Source organism: Saimiri boliviensis, chromosome 13 (assembly GCF_048565385.1).
Source record: "Saimiri boliviensis isolate mSaiBol1 chromosome 13, mSaiBol1.pri, whole genome shotgun sequence".
Lineage (NCBI taxonomy): Eukaryota > Metazoa > Chordata > Mammalia > Primates > Cebidae > Saimiri > Saimiri boliviensis.
The window spans coordinates 19,191,253-19,210,492 of record NC_133461.1 but is presented as its reverse complement, the minus strand read 5'-3'; the positions used below and the strand labels follow the sequence as shown (position 1 = coordinate 19,210,492).

Below are 19,240 nucleotides of genomic sequence, written 5' to 3'. Positions count from 1 at the left end.
TTAATCATACTGCATTCTTCTCTGGTGTGCAGACTGACACTCTTTTCAGAGCAGGGTTTCTCAGCCTTGACACTGTTGGAATTTTGAACCGGTTCCTCGTTGGGGAGGTTGTCCTTTGCATCACAAGTTGTTTCGCAGAGCCTGGGCTTCTACCAGCTAACTGATAGTATTGCTCCTCCCTCTACCTCCAGTTGTGACAATCAAAAATGTCTCCAGAGAGAATCATCCTCACTTGAGAACTACTGTTTCAGAGGAAGTTGTGATTCCGTTTGGTTAAGTCAAATTTACAATATCAGCCATCATTTGGCCATGTTTTAAAGTCTGGGCTTACAATAATGCAGGCTGTAGTAAAAATCTTAATATCTTAAACATAATCCAAAACTCTAGAACTTCTGTTGCTTATGGTAACCATAATTATATTGTTATTGATAAGTGTGGGGAAAACGAAAAAAGAAGCTATAGCCTGGCAGGTCGATTTTTCTAACCTACCTGTGCCTATGCAGAAGTCAGGCAAGACGTTCCCTGGCATACACAGGCAGCTTCATGGAACAGCAATATCCTGAGCATTGTAAGGCACAGCATCAGCATCGTGGCCAGCTTAACACTTCATAAAAATGAACAGAAAGAGCCATTTTAACTGCAGGGGAGGAACTTCAAGTACCACCTTACTCAAAGATTCCATTTCTATCAAACAAAGGATGAACCAAAGATTTAATTTCCTGACAATTTATGTGCTTTGGCAGGAATGTGGGCAAGGGCCAGTTAAGTGCTAAACCTGACTATGGGACATGTGACTAAAATAAATGTCAGAAAAGAGCTTGTATCCCTGACTGCATCCTTTTCAGTGGAACTCGGATGAGGCTGAACTACCTTAACATCAGAAACTCTAGTATAAAATCTTAAAACCCTTGGGGAGGGTTTGAGTTTGGGCTCATTCAAAATTGTCTGGACCTCACTGTCCTCACCTGTAGAATGAGAAGGTTGGACTAACTAGAGTCTGTGTCTCCTTCAGCTAAAACATACTTTGAGTTGTATAATAGTTCACTTGTTAGTGCAAGAGTACATGGAATAAAGAAGTCAGGCAATATTCACAATTTTTTTTTTGTTTGTTTCAAGACAGAGTCTCACTCTATTGCCCAGGCTGTGGTGCAGTGGTATAATCTCAGCTCACTACAACCTCTGCCTCCTGTGTTCAAGAGATTCTCCTGCATCAGCCTTCCGAGTAGCTGGGATTACAGGTGCACACCACCATGCCCAGCTAATTTTTGTATTTTTAGTAGAGACGGAGTTTCACCATGTTGGTCAGGCTGGTCTCAAACTCCTGACCTCAGGGGACCCTCCTTCCTCAGTCTCCCAAAGTGCTGGAATTACAGGCATGAACCACCATGCCCAGTCACAAGTTTTTTAAAAAAAATAAGATTTGACTTACATTTCAAGCATTTCATCCAAGATAATTTTCACACAAAGGAATAAAATATTCTCAAACTCAGTAGAGTGAGTCCTTCCATTCTCAGTTGAGATCTATCAGAAGATCAGTCAAGGGGCAATCAGGCAGTAGAGAGGAGAAGAATCATTGATTTGTCACTGGAAAGTCAACAGATTTAAGAAAATCATGCCATAAAAAAATCTAGTCCCTTTAAAATAGAGAAAAATTGTGTATATGTTCATATCACTAAGTCACTAACTGAGAAAGAAACCCCACAGAATTATGATGGATAATCAGAACGGATTTCTAAAACCATCAACTCACCAATTGAATTTATTGGATATGAAACTTTGTGATCAGGTTTTAAAAAATATATTCTGTAACATTTATGGAAAAATGTGGAAATATAGATATATATTTCTACCTGGAGGAATTCTTTATTGGTTCTAAGGTAAGCTGGTAGGAAAGGATCTTAAAGGACAAGTGAGAAAAATCCCCTTCCTCTGTGTTTGTACATCAGCTAAGAGCAAAGGAATCTCAAAAGGAGACTTGAGGCTGGGTGCAGTGGCTCGTGCCTGTAATCCCAGCACTTTGGGAGGCTGAGGCAGGCAGACCACTTAAGGTCAGGAGTTTGAGACCAGCCTGGCAAACCATGATGAAACCTCATCTCCACTAAAAATACAAAAATTATCTGGGCCTGGTGGTGGGTGCTTGAAATCCCAGCTACTTGGGAAGCTGAGGCAGGAGAATCGCTTGAACCCAGGAGGTGGAGGTCGCAGTGAGCTGAGATCGTGCCATCGCACTCCCGCCTGGGGGACAGAGCAGGACTCCGTCTCAAAAAAATAAAGGAGACTTGAAAACGCTACTCTCCTGACCGAAGGGAATGAAAAGAGCCCTTCACTCAGATGAAGAGAAAAGCCTAAACTTACAGTCTTAGCTATGCCCCCAGTCCCGCCCCGATTCTCGAGAATTGATTCTTCACCATCCACTGCTGACCACACCACAAAAGTGCCCACTGCCCCTCTCGACCTCCCCACACCACACGCGACCTCTTCAGTGGGGGAGAATCCAGGCTCACTATGTATAAGCCCTTTGCTCATACTCCATGGTGCTAGGTTTGTTTGCTTTAAAATAAAGACATTGTCTTGGAATTTCAACTCCTCATTTATTCATTACTTCACTATCTTCCAATTCTACCACAGGGAAATTAGAATTTGTATCCAATTTGTGTTTGCAAATATGTAAAAAGAAAACAAAAAACAAATAGTTTGAACATAGGGAAGCCACCCCAAGGGAGCGCCGCAAATCCTTTCCTAGGCACACTCTGCGGTTCCACGCTCTTGTCTCTTATGGCATACCAGAAATACTTTATTCAGTTTAAGTGAATGGAAATATCCAGCACTTGGAAAGAATTGTTACTAGCCTTGTTTGTTCCAATAAACAACTAAACTTCTTATTGCTCAATAAAAATCAAAACTGACAGTTTGTAAAAACCAGAAAACAGAAAATCTTGGACTATGTTTAAGGGACGATTGATATTCCAGACTCTTATGAGGATCCTAGGGGAGAAGTCTATTTAGTTTCAACGATGTCAGTGAAAAATACTTCTCTGGAAAGCCTGCTACACACTGGCCGAAAGTTTTTCCAATTCCAGTTCCAATTTGTATCTATTGAAAGATTTTGGGTTCACGGAACAGCATTAGCTGGCGATGTAAGCTTACATCATTGTAGTTCAAATGCTCATTATACCTAACTCCATAATTAATAGTGAGATCAGGTAAAATAGGAGGAATTTGCAATTTAATAGCGGTTTCAATTCTGTTAATCCTGGGTCTGGGGCATATTTGAAATATACACTTGACTTAGATACACTAGCTATGTCTGCCCAGGCTAAATAAAAAGAGATTTGAACTAAGCAACTCAGCAATTGCTTCTTGAACAATGCAAGCAAGAAATTACTCTTAGAAGAGGACCTCTTTGTGAAGATACTAGACTATGGATGAAGAAGATACAAGGATAACAAACGAGGGCTTGGATCAGACAGAATGCCGAAACAGTCCCCCAAGATTTCCCGCCCTAATCCCTGGAACTGTGAATATGAGATATTATACCCATGCTCATGTTATGCTATTGGTATGGATCACAGGCTCTTTGGCTCCCTATGTTATGAAAATTAACACAGAGCCACACAGATTTCCCAGACAAGGTTTTATTTCAGGGCTTGTGCTTGAGTGCAAGGGAAACTGCAGAGGCTCAAGGACTCTCCAGCTGACTCCCCGAAAAAGCTGGTAGAGATATTTTTATTAGGCAAAGCATGGGAATTGGTGTCAAGGGTAATGTGTGCAGCCCGGGGTGGGCAGAGCACCTGAGGGGCGGGGTGTGCGGTCAGCGTATCTGATTGCATTGATCATCTTGAGTCACGGGCCACCTGGCGGTCTGGCCGGCAGCAACAAGGCTGCAAATGATTGTTAAGCTTTCCTTCCCAAGGTAGGACACTCCATAACCTTGGTTTGATATTTGAATTTCCAAAGGCTAGTTTCTGGAATTCCTTAAGTAAAGGCATGGTTAAACATTGTGAGCACAGAAGAATGTATTTGCTTTGTATGACTAAAGTCTTGGCGTTAGCAAGCAGATTGCCAGCAAAGTAGTAGTGTGGGTTTTGTGATCAGTGGGAGGAGAGAAGAAAAAAAAAGAAAACCTATGTGAAGGAGGAGTTGCATCCCATTCCTATTCTATCTCAATTCCCCACGGAGAGATTTCGCCTCTCCTCTCCTTATTCTCAAAGAGAAAGAACCAAGTATCTCATCTTCCGAAGCTGCTTCCTGCTGAACAGCATTGTCCTCCATGCCTAACCTTGGGGGGTGTGGAAGTCTCTCACTGAGTGTCCTAAAGACCCGCAGGGACGGATCCTCCTGGAATGGTATGGGTTGAAATCCTTGGGCCATCATTAGCTTGACTTAAAACTATTGAAGCCTGAAAAATAAACTTTACCAAAAGGTCAAAAGGTTCAAAATATAAGGCCCAAAAAGTAATAGCAATAAAATGACCACCTAGGGTCTAAGGAAAGGTAAAAATCATGTCATTCTTTTTTTTTTTTTTTTTTTTTTTTCTGAGACTGAGTTTTGCTCTTGTTGCCTAGGCTGGAGTACAATGGCATGATCTTGGCTCACTGCAACCTCTGTCTCCTGAATTCAAGCAATTCTCCTGCCTCAGCCTCCCAAGTAGCTGGGATTGCAGGCATGTGCCACCATACCCGGCTAACTTTGTATTTTTAGTAGAGACAGGTTTTCTCCATGTTGGTCAGGCTGGTCTCGAACTCCTGACCTCAGGTGATTCACCTGCCTTGGCCTCCCAAAGTGCTGGGATTACAGGCATGAGCCACTGCACCTGGCCAAAATCATGTCATTCTTAGTGAGTATCCTTTGATGAAGTCCCAGATGGTCTGAGCAATGGGGTTTTTGAGATTATGCATCCAGGTAGCCTGTTGGTAAATCTTTTGAACTTGCAGTTCAACTAACCCTGAATCATTAGGGTAAGAACAACAGGGATGGTTTATTTCTGTGTATTCTCCCCCTTGTTCAGCTAGGAGATAGTCCAGGGCCAATCCGTTGTCTAGGACGACATTGGCTAGGGAGTCTAGGGAGGCTTGAAGACCTTTGAAATTTTCCCTTGTACTGGTTGGCAGTGTATGAAGGGTTTGTGTAAAGTTTCTCAACGTTGCCTCACAGCATGCAAAGCCATTCCCAAGGGGCTGCCAAACTGATAGCTATTCCAGCTCCTGTCAAAATTAGCCCTAAACCTATCACCCTTTCAGATTTTGGATATGTGATGCTATGAACTGTTAATCTACTGGGGCTCAAAGTACCTAAGGGTGCAGTGTGTTGTACAGTATTGACACAAGGGCATGCTGGTGTGAGTCATGGAGATGTGAAATTGGTTGGGGGACAGCTATTGGCCAAATGGTGAACTTGGTGTCCACAAAAGGACACATATCCTAGGGGCGTACAATTTACATGGGGCGAGAGGAGTGCAGATGAGTGATTAAGCTTTGGAGAGAGATATGACTGTTTTTGGCATCGGGAGAGAAAGACTTCCGTCCTCCTTGAGCCTACGGTGTTTTTTTTTTGGTTTTTTTGTTTTTTTGACTATGAGGGAAAAGCCTGTGAGATGTCAAAGTAGGATTCCAACTTCCCATTTTCCCACCCTTTTTGATGACTGAAGCATTTAGCAGTCCAGCGAGGTTTATACATTCACAGGAAATGGGGCACTTAGGTATACCATCAGAGGTGCAGGCGTTATTTTAGGTTCCCATAAATCCTTTGTGAATTTGGTAGTTGAGCTTTTAGGGAATGCAAGAGGCAACCCTGAGTCTGCCGATGATGGTGGCCTGTTCCGCAGCTGGACAGAAAGGTTGATGAGACAGCTTGTTTCCCTTCCAAGAGGGCCCAGCCCGCCACATCCCCCTACACGGAGGAGTAGGAGCAAAGCAAAGAGGAGCATAACTATACGCAGCGGGAACAAAAGAGCTGTTTACAGGGGAGGAGGCCGAGCAAAGCAACAGAATAATAGTAAAACAATTAGTATGGTAAGGAGAATTACCGGACTCAAGATCTCTAACTACATTACTCCAGGGATGAATTGGCTTTGTTGAATAGGTATTTGACATCATCCATAGGTTCACAGGAGTAAGATGGGCTTTCTGGGTGTATCTGGAAACATTTAGGGATAAAGATTTTTAATCAGGAGAGGTGTACCCAGCAAGAGATACAAAGTATCTTTACTGGATCTCCCCGTAAAGGCCCTTCCAGTTAGGCAGTGATTGTTGCCCCAGGAAGTCCTTCCTCCAAGTTGTAAGGAGGACTTTGTCTCCTGGATTAATCCATAAAGGGGTTTCCCCATCTTTAGTGGGGACTAGAAGGATTTTGTTCCCATACTCTGAAATCGTCTTTTGAACCTGTCCTATATACTGTAGTTTTAATTTTATATACTGTAGTTTTTAATTTGATTTTCCATCTAACAGGAGGTCAGCAGTGAGGAAAGTTCTCTCATAGCTCATCTCAAAAGAATTAAATCTTAGACCGCCTCAAGGGACCATGCAGATTCTGAGAAGTGTTAAGTAGGAGCATCCTAACCCAGGGCTTGTGGGTCTCTTGACAGTTTTTCTAGAATCAGCTTAAGAATATAGTTCATCTTTTCAACTTTACCTGCTGATTGGGGGTGCCAGGATGGCGCTGTTTTTAATCTATACTTAGGTGTGGAGAGGCTCTGAGTAATCTTTGCCACAAAGGGGGGTTCATTATTGCTATCAAGGGATTTGGGGAGTCCAAATCAAGGAATTATTAATATTTATTTTGGTAAAGATTTATAAACTTCTACTGTTCCTTTTTTATGGATAGAAAAAGCCTTGAGTGACCCAATAAAAGTATTCATGAAGACCAGGAGATATTTGTACCCTTCTCTCCTAGAGTTTGTGAATTTGGGGGCATTTGAGTCATATATACACGCCAGTCTTCTCCTGGATAAGTTCCCCTGTGTTGAACCAGCTTAAGTAAAGAGGGAGGAACTGGATACGTTTGAGAGTTATTCTGGGAACACAGTTCACAGGCAAAGGTTACTTATTTTAATTTTTCTTAATCCCTTTTCAATTAATATTTTATAGACAATATTCCATAAAACATCTGTCCAATAATGTGTGGCATCATGGAGATGCTTAATAAGTTTCCACTGGTCAGTTCCTAGAATAAAAATCTTATCACCATCCAGGAACCATCCAACATTATCTTCCTCTTCTAGCTCTTCTCGTGAATATCATCAGTGATTATGAAGGTGGGTTAGGGTCTATCATTAAAGCCAACGCATTGCTGGGTTCCTGTAACCAGGCTGTCTGTTGTGTGGCCCTATCAGTCCTTTTATTTCCTTGGCGAATGAGGGACCTGTCTCTCTGGTGGCCCTTGCAGTGAATGACTGCTAAGTGTCAGGGAAGTTGTACCACTTCCAGGAGAAGTAGGACTGGGTCCTTATGTTTGATTGGGGAATTTTTAGCTGGTAACATTCCCCTTTCCTTCCACATGTCTGCATGGGCACACAGAGCAAGAAACTCATACTTTGAGTCAGTGTATACACGTACTCACTCTCCTTCTTCCACTTGTAAGGCTCTGATTAAGGCCATTAGTTCTGCCTTTTGTGCCAAGGTTTAGGGAGGAAGGCACAAAAGGCATACTCTAGCTTCTGTAGTCTCATTCAGGCTTACTACTGTATATTCTGCCATTCGGGTCCCTTCCTCCACAAAGCTACTACCATCAGTATGCCATTCCGCCTCCAGGTTCTCAAAAGGCTCGTCTCATAAGTCAGGCCTGCAGGAGAAGGTCTGTTCTGTGGTCTCTTTGCACTGTCATAAGCCCACATCATCTGTGGCTGGGACTAAGGTTGCTGGATTCAGGGTCTGACATATGCTCAGTGGAATGTCTGGGATGTCTAATAAGGGAGCTAGGTATTTGGTTAGCCTCCCCCGGTGAGGCAATGGTGTCTGACTTCTAACACAGTCTGAACCTGGTAGAGAGTCATAACTTCTATATGTTGTGCCAGGTTAGCTTCAGAGGTTTTGCTAACCAGTAGGGCAGTGGCTGCCACTGTCATCAAGCAGCTAGGCCACCCATGCAACTGGGTCTGTTTTGAAAAATAAGCCACCAGCCACTGAACAAGTCTTAACCTTTGCATTAAGACTCCCAAAGCTGTTCTTAGTCTCCTACAAATATACAAAGCAAATGGTTTTTCTAAGTTGGGGAGTCCAAGGGTGAGGGCTTGCCCAAACTCAGTTTTTAAGGCTTCAGAAACTTGTTGGCATTTCTTGTCCCAGTACAAGGGCTCTGTATTTTCCCCTTTGAGGGTCTCACATGAGGGTTTAGCTGTCAGGTCATAATTTGGAAAACAAATATGACAAAAGCTAGCCATTCCCAAGAAATGAGCTGCCTTTTTGTTTATGGAACCAGCAAGGAAGTGATTGCCTTTTTCCAATCATCAGGCAGGATGTGGGCTCCTGGGATAAGAAGGAACCCCAGATACTAAACCTGTTGTAAAGAAATCTGGGCCTTGAATAGGGAGACCTTGTATCCACTCTCAGCCAGGGAATTCAGGGTTTTAATGGTATTAAAATCTAAATCCTACCCTGTCTGGCTGGCAATTAACAAGTCATCTGCATATTGTAATAAAGTTCCATTCCATAGGCTCAGCTCCCTGAGCTCTTTAGCCAATGGTGGGTGCTCTCCCAGAGCCCAGGGGAAGAACAGTCCATTTGTATTGTGTGGCTTCCTGCATATCAGGATTTCTCCATTCAAAAGCAAGAAGATACTGGGATTCTGGATAAAGGAATACACAACAACAAAAAAAGCCTCCTTTAAGTCTAGCACAGTGAAAAACAGCATCTCCAAGGATCTGGGTGAGCAAGGTGTGCAGGTCCATTGGGCTGGTGGGAATGACTGCCTCATTAACCTCCTGCAAGTCCTACATAAACTAACATTCTCCACTAGCTTTTTGACAGGGAGGGTCAGGGTGTGGTAAGGGAACTGGCAGGGTTTAATTAACCCATGCTGTAGGAATTTGTGGAATAATGGCTGAATCCCATTCAGTGCCTCAGGTTTTAAGGGGAAACTGTTCCTTCCATGAGTAGCCTACCCTTGGCTTTCAGTCTGTTTTAACTGGGGGAACATTATTAACTCATCCCAAGACCACAGCGTCCCATATGGAGGTGTCTACTTGATCCTTGATTTCCTCAGAAATGTTTGAATTCTCCAGTTCCTGTCCATTTAAGAGTGCCAGCAAGCGGATTCCATGTTCTGGCTCTACATCCAACTGCACTCTGTCTTCTTCCAGGGAGATGGTGGCTACCATTTTGCTTAATAAGAGTCTACCCCAAAAAATGGAGTAGGAGATGCGGGGACATAAGTGAGAAATAGACAAGTGAGAAATAAGTCTAGAGCCAGCCTCCCAAGCAAGAGGGAAAGTACATTTTCTTGCCTTAGGCCATAGTCTATTCCCATTACCATGCAGTTATGGTTGGAGGGGGAACGATAGGCTGGGTCAGGACGGAGTAGGTGGCTGCACTGTCCGCAAGGAACTCAGTTTTCCTAACTGCCACATCGAGGGTGAACTGAGGCTCTGCTGGTGTGATGATGATGAAATGTGCTGCAGTCAGAGTTGTGCAGGAGTTCAGGCCCCATCTTTGGTGTGCATTGATCTCTCGTCTGAGAGATTGGCAAGGAGGGGAGGCTGGCCAGGGTTGCCTGCCAGCCATCTTATTTTAGTGCAGCTGGGGCAGTCCTTCTTCCAGGAGCCCTCCCTCCTGCCGTGTGCACACTGGATCTGTCCACAGCCAGCTATCTTCAATCAGCTGTCTGTTCTCCTGGGTCTGCTAGGGTCACCCTGAGTTGGCTGATGAGTAAAGGCAGGAAAAGCCATGCTATCTTGGCCAATCTCCTCATCAGTTCCTCTGTCCTGTCTCAATTATTGAAGATCTTCTCTACCAAGCCTTCTCTACCAAGGTCGACAGCAGGGTCTGGGGTCCTGCCTCCAGCTTCTGTATTTCCTTCTAATGTCTGGAGTTGACTGAGTGATAAAATGCATGGCAAGCAACACCATCCCCTCCCCTGACTCTGGCCTGTGCTGCTGTATCTCCTGAGGACCTCAGTGACTCAATTGAGGAAGACTGCTGGGTTCCACCTATTTCCCTGGGTAATTTCCTTGACCCTGTCATAGTTTACAGGTTTTGCTATAAATTACCTCATTCCTTCAGTCAGGCAAGTGACCAAGGGACCAAGCTAGCATTATCTACATTATTCCCACTTGGGGTCTTGTGCTGGGCTGCATCTCCACCTAAATGGATGACTGCATGTTGAGAGGTTGGGGGCCACCTGGCCATCTGCATACTTCTCACCTTCTTAAATATGTGTTCTTTCTCATCAATAGTGGAACTGTGTGTCATAATGACCATAACATCCTGGAATGTCATGAAAACGCTAAATTTAGTTTAACATTTATCTCTAAACTTAAGAGGCTGGGCATGGTGGCTCATACCTGTAATCCCAGCACTTTCGGAGATGAAGACAGAAGGATGGTTTGAGCCTAAGAGTTTGAGACCAGCCTGGGAAACACAGAGACACTCCATGTTTACAAAAAATATTGAAAATAAGCTGGTTATGGCAGCACACACTAGTAGTCTCAGCCACTTGGGAGGCTGAGGCAGAAGGATTGCTCAAGGCCAGGAGTTCAAGGCTGCAGTGAGCTACGATCAGGTCACTGCATTGCTGCCTAGGCAACAGAACAAGGCCCTGCCTTAGAAAAAATAAAAAATAAAATAAATGAACTTATCAGGATTCTTTGAAATCAAGCTACCAAATTTTCCTTTACGTAGTCCTAGATCCATTGCCGATACAGAAGCATGCACCCTTGCAAATTCCCTGTTTACATCTGCCACTTCTCTAAGGAGAAAATAGCCCTGCGCTGGTGGAAAGCAAAAGAAGGTGCTGTTGCAGCCTGGTTGGAGTGGTTTTTGCCATTACTTTTAATGGCAAAAAATGCAATTTGCAATTAATTTTGCACCAACCTAATACTTAGAAGATTTAAAGAAGATTACAGACACCAAAGTCAGGGTGCAAGACAAAGGTTCCTACTGGCTGAACTAATGAACCATTTCAATCCATCCTGCATAGATGTCTGTCCAGTCTGAGCCAATGAAGTTAATGAAAAGTGAAAGCAGGCTGGGTGAGGTGGCTCATGCCTGTAATACCAGCACCTTGGGAGGCTGAGATAGGTAGATCACCTGAGGTCAGGAGTTCGAGACCAGCTTAGCCAGCATGGCGAGACCCCGCATCTACTAAAAATACAAAAGTTAGGCTGGGCGCGGTGGCTCAAGCCTGTAATCCCAGCACTTTGGGAGGCCGAGGCGGGTGGATCATGAGGTCAAGCGATGGAGACCATCCTGGTCAACATGGTGAAACCCCGTCTCTACTAAAAATACAAAAAAAAAAATTAGCTGGGCATGGTGGCGCGTGCCTGTAATCCCAGGTACTCAGGAGGCTGAGGCAGGAGAATTGCTTGTACCCAGGAGGCGGAGGTTGCGGTGAGCCGAGATCGCGCCATTGCACTCCAGCCTGGGTAACAAGAGCGAAACTCCGTCTCAAAACAAACAAACAAACAAACAAACAAAAATTAGCCAGACATGGTTGTGGGTACCTATAATCCCAGCTACTCAGGAGGCTGAATCAGGAGAATTGCTTGAACCTGGTGGGTGGAGGTTGCAGTGAGCTGAGATTGCACCACTGCAGTCCAGCCTGGGTGAAAGGGCAAAACTCCATCTGGAAAAAAATAAAAATAAAAATAAAAAAGAAAAGAAAAGAAAAGTGAAAGCAGAAAGGAGGAAGGAAGAAGAAGGGAAAAGAAAGACACCACAAATAGGAGATAAGCATTGTCTTGGGTTGGGGGCTGGTGAGGAACTCCTGGAAGGAAAACCCCAGTTGCAGTGATGCTGAGCCAGTGATTCAGGTGACTGACCATCCACCCTGAAGGAGCTGCGTCTGGCTGTCTCACTAACTCACAAGCCTCCTGGTCCTAGGAGGATGCTCCCCATATCTCACGCTCTTGGCTAGCTCACAGAAAAGACCGCAGGCCCTTTGGCTTTCCCCATGCAATAAAAATTAACCTGGAGCCAAGCAAATTTCCCAAACAAGGTTTTTATTTCAGGGCTTGTGCTTGAACACAGGGGAGACAGTAGAGATGCAACGACTGTCTGGCTGACTCCCTGGAAAAGCTGGTAAGGATTTATTAGGCAAAGTGTGGGAATTGACATCGGAGTAAAGTAGGCAGGCTGGCTGGGCAAAGCACCTGAGGGGTAGGGTATGCGGTCAGCATAACTGGTTGTGATGACTATTACTATTTTGAGACAGGGTCTTGCTCTGTCACCCAAGCTGGAGTGCAGCAGCGTGATCAGGGCTCAGTGCCACCTCAAATTCCTGGGCTCAAGCAATCCTCCCACCTCAGCCTCCTAATTAGATGGGACTACAGGCATGTGCCACCACAGCGAGCTAATTTTTTATTATGTTGTTGTTGTTGTAAAGATGAGGTCTTGCTATGTTGCCCAGTGTGGTCTTGAACTCCTGGACTCAAGCGATCCTCCTGTCTTGGCCTTGAGAGTAGCTGGGACTATAGGTATGTGCCACTACACCAGCTAATTTTTAAAAAATTTTTGTTGCTGTTGTTGCTGTTGTGGAGACGAGGTCTTGCTATGTTGCCCAGGCTGGTCTCAAACTCCTGGGTTCAAGCAATCCTCCTGCCTCAGCCTCCCAAAGGTTGGGATTACAGGTATGAGCCACCATGCTCAGCCACAATAGTTATCTTGAGTAATGGACCACCTGCCGGTCTAGCCAGCAGCAACAATGCTGCAAATAATTGTTGAGCATTCCTTCCTGAAGTGGGACACTCCATAACCTTGGTTTGATATTTGGATTTACAAAGGCCAATTCCTGAAATTCTTTAAGTAAAAGGCATGGTTAAACATTATGAAAGCACAGGAGAATGGCTATTTGCTTTGTATAACTAAAGCCTCAGGGTTAGCAGGTAGATTGGTGTATTGCCAATGAGGTAATGGTGTGGGCTTTGTGATTAATGGGACAGGAGAAGAAGAAAAAAGAAAATATATGTGAGGGAGAAGCTGTGTCCCATTTCTATTCTATCTCACTATCTGACAAAAGAAATTTTGCAGCTGTGATTAAGTTTACTAATCAGTTGACTTTGAGCTAATCAAAAAGAGATATGATCTGAAAGTGCCCAATCTAATCACATGAGCCCTTTAAAAGCAGAGAGCTTTCTCCAGCTGGTGGCAGTCAAAGAGAATAAAAACACTAAGAGGACAAGACACACACTTGTTAGCTGGAAGATGGAGGGGATCATGAACAAGGATGGAACAGCCTCTGTAAGCCGACAGTAACACCAGTCAACAGTCAGCCTGGAAATGCAGATTTAGTTTTCTAAGTGCAAGGGACTAAATGTCAAAAACCTAAATGAGCTTGGAAAGAGATGGTTCCTCAGAGACTTTGGATGAGAGCCCAGTCTGGCCAACACCTTGATTTTGGCTTTGTTGGGAGCAAAGCAGAGAATGCACTGAGTCCACTCAGACTTTTGACCTAAAAAACTGTGAGAATAAAAGGATGTTGTCTTTTCTTTTTTTTAATTGCATTTTAGGTTTTGGGGTACATGTGAAGAACATGCAAGATTGTTGCAATAGGTACACACATGGCAGTGTGGTTTTCTGCCTTCCGTCCCCTCGCCTGTATCTGTCGTTTCTCCCCATGCTATCTCTTCCCATCTCCCCACCCCCCATCCCTCCCCCATTTCCCCCCAATGGACATATATCCAAAGGATTATAAATCATTCTACTATAAGGACACATGCACACAACTGTTCATTGCAGCACTGTTTACAATAGCAAAGACCTGGAACCAACCCAAATGCCCAACAATGATAGACTGGATAGGGAAAATGTGGTACATATACACCATGGAATATTACGCAGCCATCAAAAACGATGAGTTCACGTCCTTTGTAGGGACATGGATGAACCTGGAAACCATCATTCTCAGCAAACTGCCACAAGGGCAGAAAATCAAACACCACATGTTCTCACTCATAGGCGGGTGTTGAACAATGAGAACACATGGACACAGGGAGGGGAGCACTACACACTAGGATGTTGTCTTTAGCCATTAAATGTATGGTCATTGGTTCCACAGCAATAGAAAATGAATACAGGACTCTCAGAAAAGTTTGAGTACAAGACCTAAACTTGGTCTACATCCTGTATATGCCACCTAGAAAGGCCCTTGTTATTTTTTTTGAAATTGTAATGGAAAAATTTAAATCACATATATTCTCTCTCTCTCTCTCTCTGTGTGTGTGTGTGTGTGTGAGAGAGAGAGAGAGAGAGAGAGAGAGAGAAAGGGAGGGAGGGAGAGAGAGAGAGATGTAAAGCAAATCAGAAGTCTTTTTAATAGTGGTATGGGGACAATCTATACTTGCATCACCTGGGGGAGCTGATTAGAAATGTAGATTTGTGTTCCATAGACTATTTTTAAATTTTTCTTTCTTTCTTTCTTTTTTTTTTTTTTTTGAGAGGGAGTCTCATTCTGTCACCCAGGCTGGAGTGCAGTGGTGCAATCTAGGCTCACTGCAATCTCTGCCTCCCAGGTTCAAGCAATTCTCCTGCATCAGCCTCCCAAGTAGCTAATTTTGTATTTTTAGTAGAGATGGGGTTTCACCATGTTGGCCAGGCTGGTCTTGATCTCTTGATCTTGAGATCCGCCCACGTTGGCCTCTCAAAGCGCTGTGATTACAGGCATGAGCCACTGCACCCGGCCAGAGACCTACTGAGTTACATGCTATGGCATGTGGGGCCCAAGCATCTGCATCACTAAGTCCCCAAGATTCTAAAGCACCAACATTTGGTAACAATCTGACTTAGAAACATCTCTGTCTCCAGCAGCCCTGGCTTCCTTCAAAGCCGTCTCTTATTCCTCAGAACCAAAACAGAAAAGGATCCACACACTAGAGGATCCACTCCACTCCTCCATTCCCTCCACAGTCCTCCCACAGAGAGCAAGTTGTGGTGGGCAGTATCCAAACACAGTACTGGGGACAGTACTGGTGAGTCTTGGGGTGTGAATTCAGAGTCAGAATGCCTGGCTTTGAATCCCAGCTCTGCTGCTGAGCTAATTGGATGTTTTGGGGCAAGTTACCCAAGTGCTCTGCGCGTTATTTTTTCCATGTGTAAAATGAGGCTGACAAAATTACCTACTTTATGGAGTTGTGGAGATTAAATCAGTGAATACCATTTAAGCTCTTACAAACACCTGACACATAGAAAGACCTCAATGAGTGTGAAGAGAATATTATTAACACTTGTTCTCTGACAAAATCCATTTATCTCTATGTCAGATGCTACATAAAATATTCCAGGTGCATGCTCAGAGTCAGACTTAAATCACCAAAATCCAGTTAACTTGGCACAATAAACTAACCTGCTGAATTGAATGTTATGTTGATTTTAAAGCTATTGTAATTAATCATAATTATATGGGGCATCATTTATCAGTGAAAAAATACTGTTCTTACAATTGTGTCACAGCACTCTCTATTATGTGCCTGAAAAAATTAGCTAAAGCTTTATATAATGGGCAGAGATATTTGCTGTTTTTTCAATAGAGAAACCTGAACATTCATTGAACTTTTACAAATGAATAATCGGATTTTTTCTAACATGATAACATTACCATATATAATTTCTTTGGATAATTCTCTTTTTAAGTGTAATGCCATCAGTAAGATATCAGGTGTTTGGGGTTTTGTTTGCTTGCTTTTCCCATGACCCAAGGAGGAAATACTCCCAAGGAAACTCTGTCTAAATAAACATGGCAACTGGATTGAAGAAACTTGGTCCTCTTGGTGATGACATTATTACAAGTACGCTCACTTGTGTTTCTTTGCTCTTTCATGTCTTCTGTTCATTCATTCATTTAAAAATGCACATTGACATACTATGTGCTGTGTTACAAAACAATGACAGACAAGACAGACACAGGTCCTGCCCTCATAGAAATTTAAAAAATATAACAGCTATATTTGTTGCAAGTTTACAAGTCCAGGCACTGTGCTAGGGACTTAAAATAGATTGTCTTTTTTTTTTTTCCTTTTTTTTTTTTTTCCTTTTTTTGAGATAGAGTCTCACTCTGTCTGAGGCTGGAGTGCAGTGGGGCGATCTCAGCTCACTGCAACCTCTGCCTCCCAGGTTCAAGTGATTCTCCTGCCCCAGCCTCCTGAGTAGTTGGGATTACAGGCATGTGCCACCATGCCCAGCTAATTTTTGTATTTTTAGTAGAGAGGAGATTTTGTCATGTTGGCCAGGCTGGTCTCGAACTCCTAACCTCAGGTGATCTGCCTGCCTCAGCCTCCCAAGGCTGAAGCTAGGATTAAGTGCTAGGATTAAGGCATGAGCCACTGGCCCAGCCAGATTGTCTCTTTTAATTCTCACAGCCTGATGAGGCATATAGCTCCATCTTATAGATAAGGCCATTGAGACTCTGAGGTTAAATAAATTGCTCAGTCACATAGCTACAAGAAAATAGAATTACGATCCAAATCTGACTTTAAACCCACCTTCCTAACTACAATCTTGCCATCTCTTTTTCCAGTTACTCCTCAATATCAAAACATCTATTTTGTTAGGTCAATTGCTCTATGTACCACACACAAAAATTCCTTGCCAGGAATTGACCTTGCCAGGCAAGGCAGATCCCAAATATGACCCAATCTTGTGTGTCTAACCCAAGCCCCTCTTCTCTGCATGTCTTACTCCCAAACCCATCTCACTTGTTCAGCCTTGAACACTACATCATACACTCCCCCTTCCCCTGCAACAATCAAGTTCTTTTATATGTTCATCTAATGTTTCAAACCAGATCATAAGTTCCAAATTAGACTATGAAGTTTCCTCAAATACCTATATTTTTTCTCTCATTTTAGCCACTGAAGTTGGACAGTTAACTGCTCACTAAGTTACCATTGTCTTTTTCATTGCTAACTTGGTACTATGATCCTAATAACCATAATAGATTCATAATAAAAGACAAGTGGCTTTTTAAGAATTAACAAAGGCTGGGCTCAGTGGTTCACACCTATAGTCCCTCCACTTGGGGAGACTGAGGCAGGAGGACTGCTTGAGGGCAGGAGTTTGAGACCAGCTTGGGCAACATAGTGTGACCCCATCCCTACAAAATAAATCAACAAATTAATCAGGTGTGGTTGTGCACACCTGTGGCCCCTGATACTATGGAGGTTGAGGTGAGAGGAACACTTACTTGAGCCCAGGAGTCTGAGGCGCAGTGAACTATGATCATGCCACTGCACTCCAGCCTGGGTGACAGAGTGACACCCTGCCTCTAAAAAATAAATAAATGAATAAATGATTTATTATTATTATTATTATTATTATTTCGAGATAGAGTCTTGCTCTGTCACCAGGCTGGAGTGCAGTAGAACAATTTCAGTTCACTGCAGCCTCCACCTTCTGGGCTGAGTGATTCTCCTGCCTCAGCCTCCTAAGTATCTGGGACTACAGGTGCGCGCCACCACACCCAGCTAATTTTTGTATTTTTAGTAGAGACAAGGTTTCACCATGTTGGCCAGTATGGTCTCGATCTCCTGACCTTATGATCCACCCACCTCAGCCTCCCAAAGTGCTGGGATTACAGGTGTGAGTCACCACACCCAGCCTAAAAATTTTTAAAAAGAAGAATCAGTAAAGAAAATGTGCTCTTTCAGCAGCCTCCCCTCTCCTTCAATTAATCACTGCCATGTTCAGAACACTGCCTACACCTCCCACTGTAGACCTTGCATGATGGGTTTTGCTGTGAGCACACAATCCTGGTTTACATAACGTAGACTGGGTTTGTGTCTCCTCCTTAAGCCTTTGGGACAAGGACAAAGCTGGAGGTCACCGGGAGCACCCACTTAGCCTGAAATTGAAGGATAAGAACTCAAGAGTCTCTCATTGGTTGTCTCCGGCTCTAACAATCCACAGACCACTGGATTAGCCCTTTGCTACTTAACAGTTATAGCCCTGAGATGTCATTTTTCATAGCTGTGTATTCTACAGGCTTCTGAGCAGTGACATGGCCTAGCCCCGTGACTCGGAACAAGTGCTCTGTAAGTGACTGTTGACTGGCCCTGGATTTACTGAGGAGATTGTTGCTGGGGACTCTTGTGTGGAAGCTGTAAGAACTTCCCAAGGTGTTGATAGCCACTGGCTCCTCAAAGTGATTCAGGGCAGCCGGGAGGTATTTCTCACTTTTGGATGTCTTGGCTGAACTCTTGATTTCCATGCTCCATCTTCCCCCCTGCTTCCCTTCTGGAGTATCAAATGCCATGTGGTTGTAGTCATGACATTGTAAAATTGCCTTGCTGGCTCATGGCGGGAGAAAAGTCTTGAGACAGAAAAAAATTCAATGGGGTTTTATTCACTCTGAATCCATTTCTGCAGGACTATCCATGTCCTAATCTCAGCTAGGAGATCTTGCATTTCTTTTCCTTCTGGAGGTGAGAAATAGGAGGGAGCTGAAGGACTCTCTGTGGCTTTAGTTGCGGGGAGCTGGAGTGGGTGACAGCTGTCTTCTGAGAGACAACCTCCTTAGGAGACCTCTGGGAGCCACTTTCCATTGGGACACTAAATGGGAGCTAAAGCTTGTCATTTCTCCTGCCTTTCACCTCTGCCAAGGCCGTCCCAGGTCATGTACAGACTGCATTAGGGATGAGGTAAAATCAACCCCCCCATGCCTCACTTCACCCTCCACTCTCACATAGAAGATCATAGAGCATGTCTCTATGCCATTGGGAAGGACTTCACTATAAGTTTTCTTTTCTCATCTGCCTCTCCATTCCTCAGACACTCTATTAATGTGCTATTTCTGTCCACTCTCATGGAAGAGGATTGCGAGTAATCACACAGGAGGGCGATTAGAATTCCTGGACTATTGGCTTTATGTTCCAAAATACTGTTACTCTGTTATCATGAATGTTTGCTAGCTTTTCATTCCTCTTCTTAGTTTACTTTATCTTAAAGGAATATTCTGTATTTCTTCACTCTAGGTTCTCATAGATTTGGATTCCTTGAACAGCTTGAACTACTTCTTAACCACACATTTCCTCATTTGGAAAATATGGATGAAGGCTGCTTTAACCCGTTGTCTTATATATTAACTTTTTTTACTCATCTCT

At 43.7% G+C, this 19,240-nt stretch overlaps 1 long non-coding RNA gene across 1 annotated transcript in view; it reads left to right on the top strand.

Moving 5' to 3' along the window:
* LOC141580770 (uncharacterized) overlaps positions 1-19,240 on the top strand; it is an 80,870-nt gene that overhangs the window by 26,533 nt on the left and 35,097 nt on the right. The gene's annotated exons all lie outside the window — the stretch shown is intronic.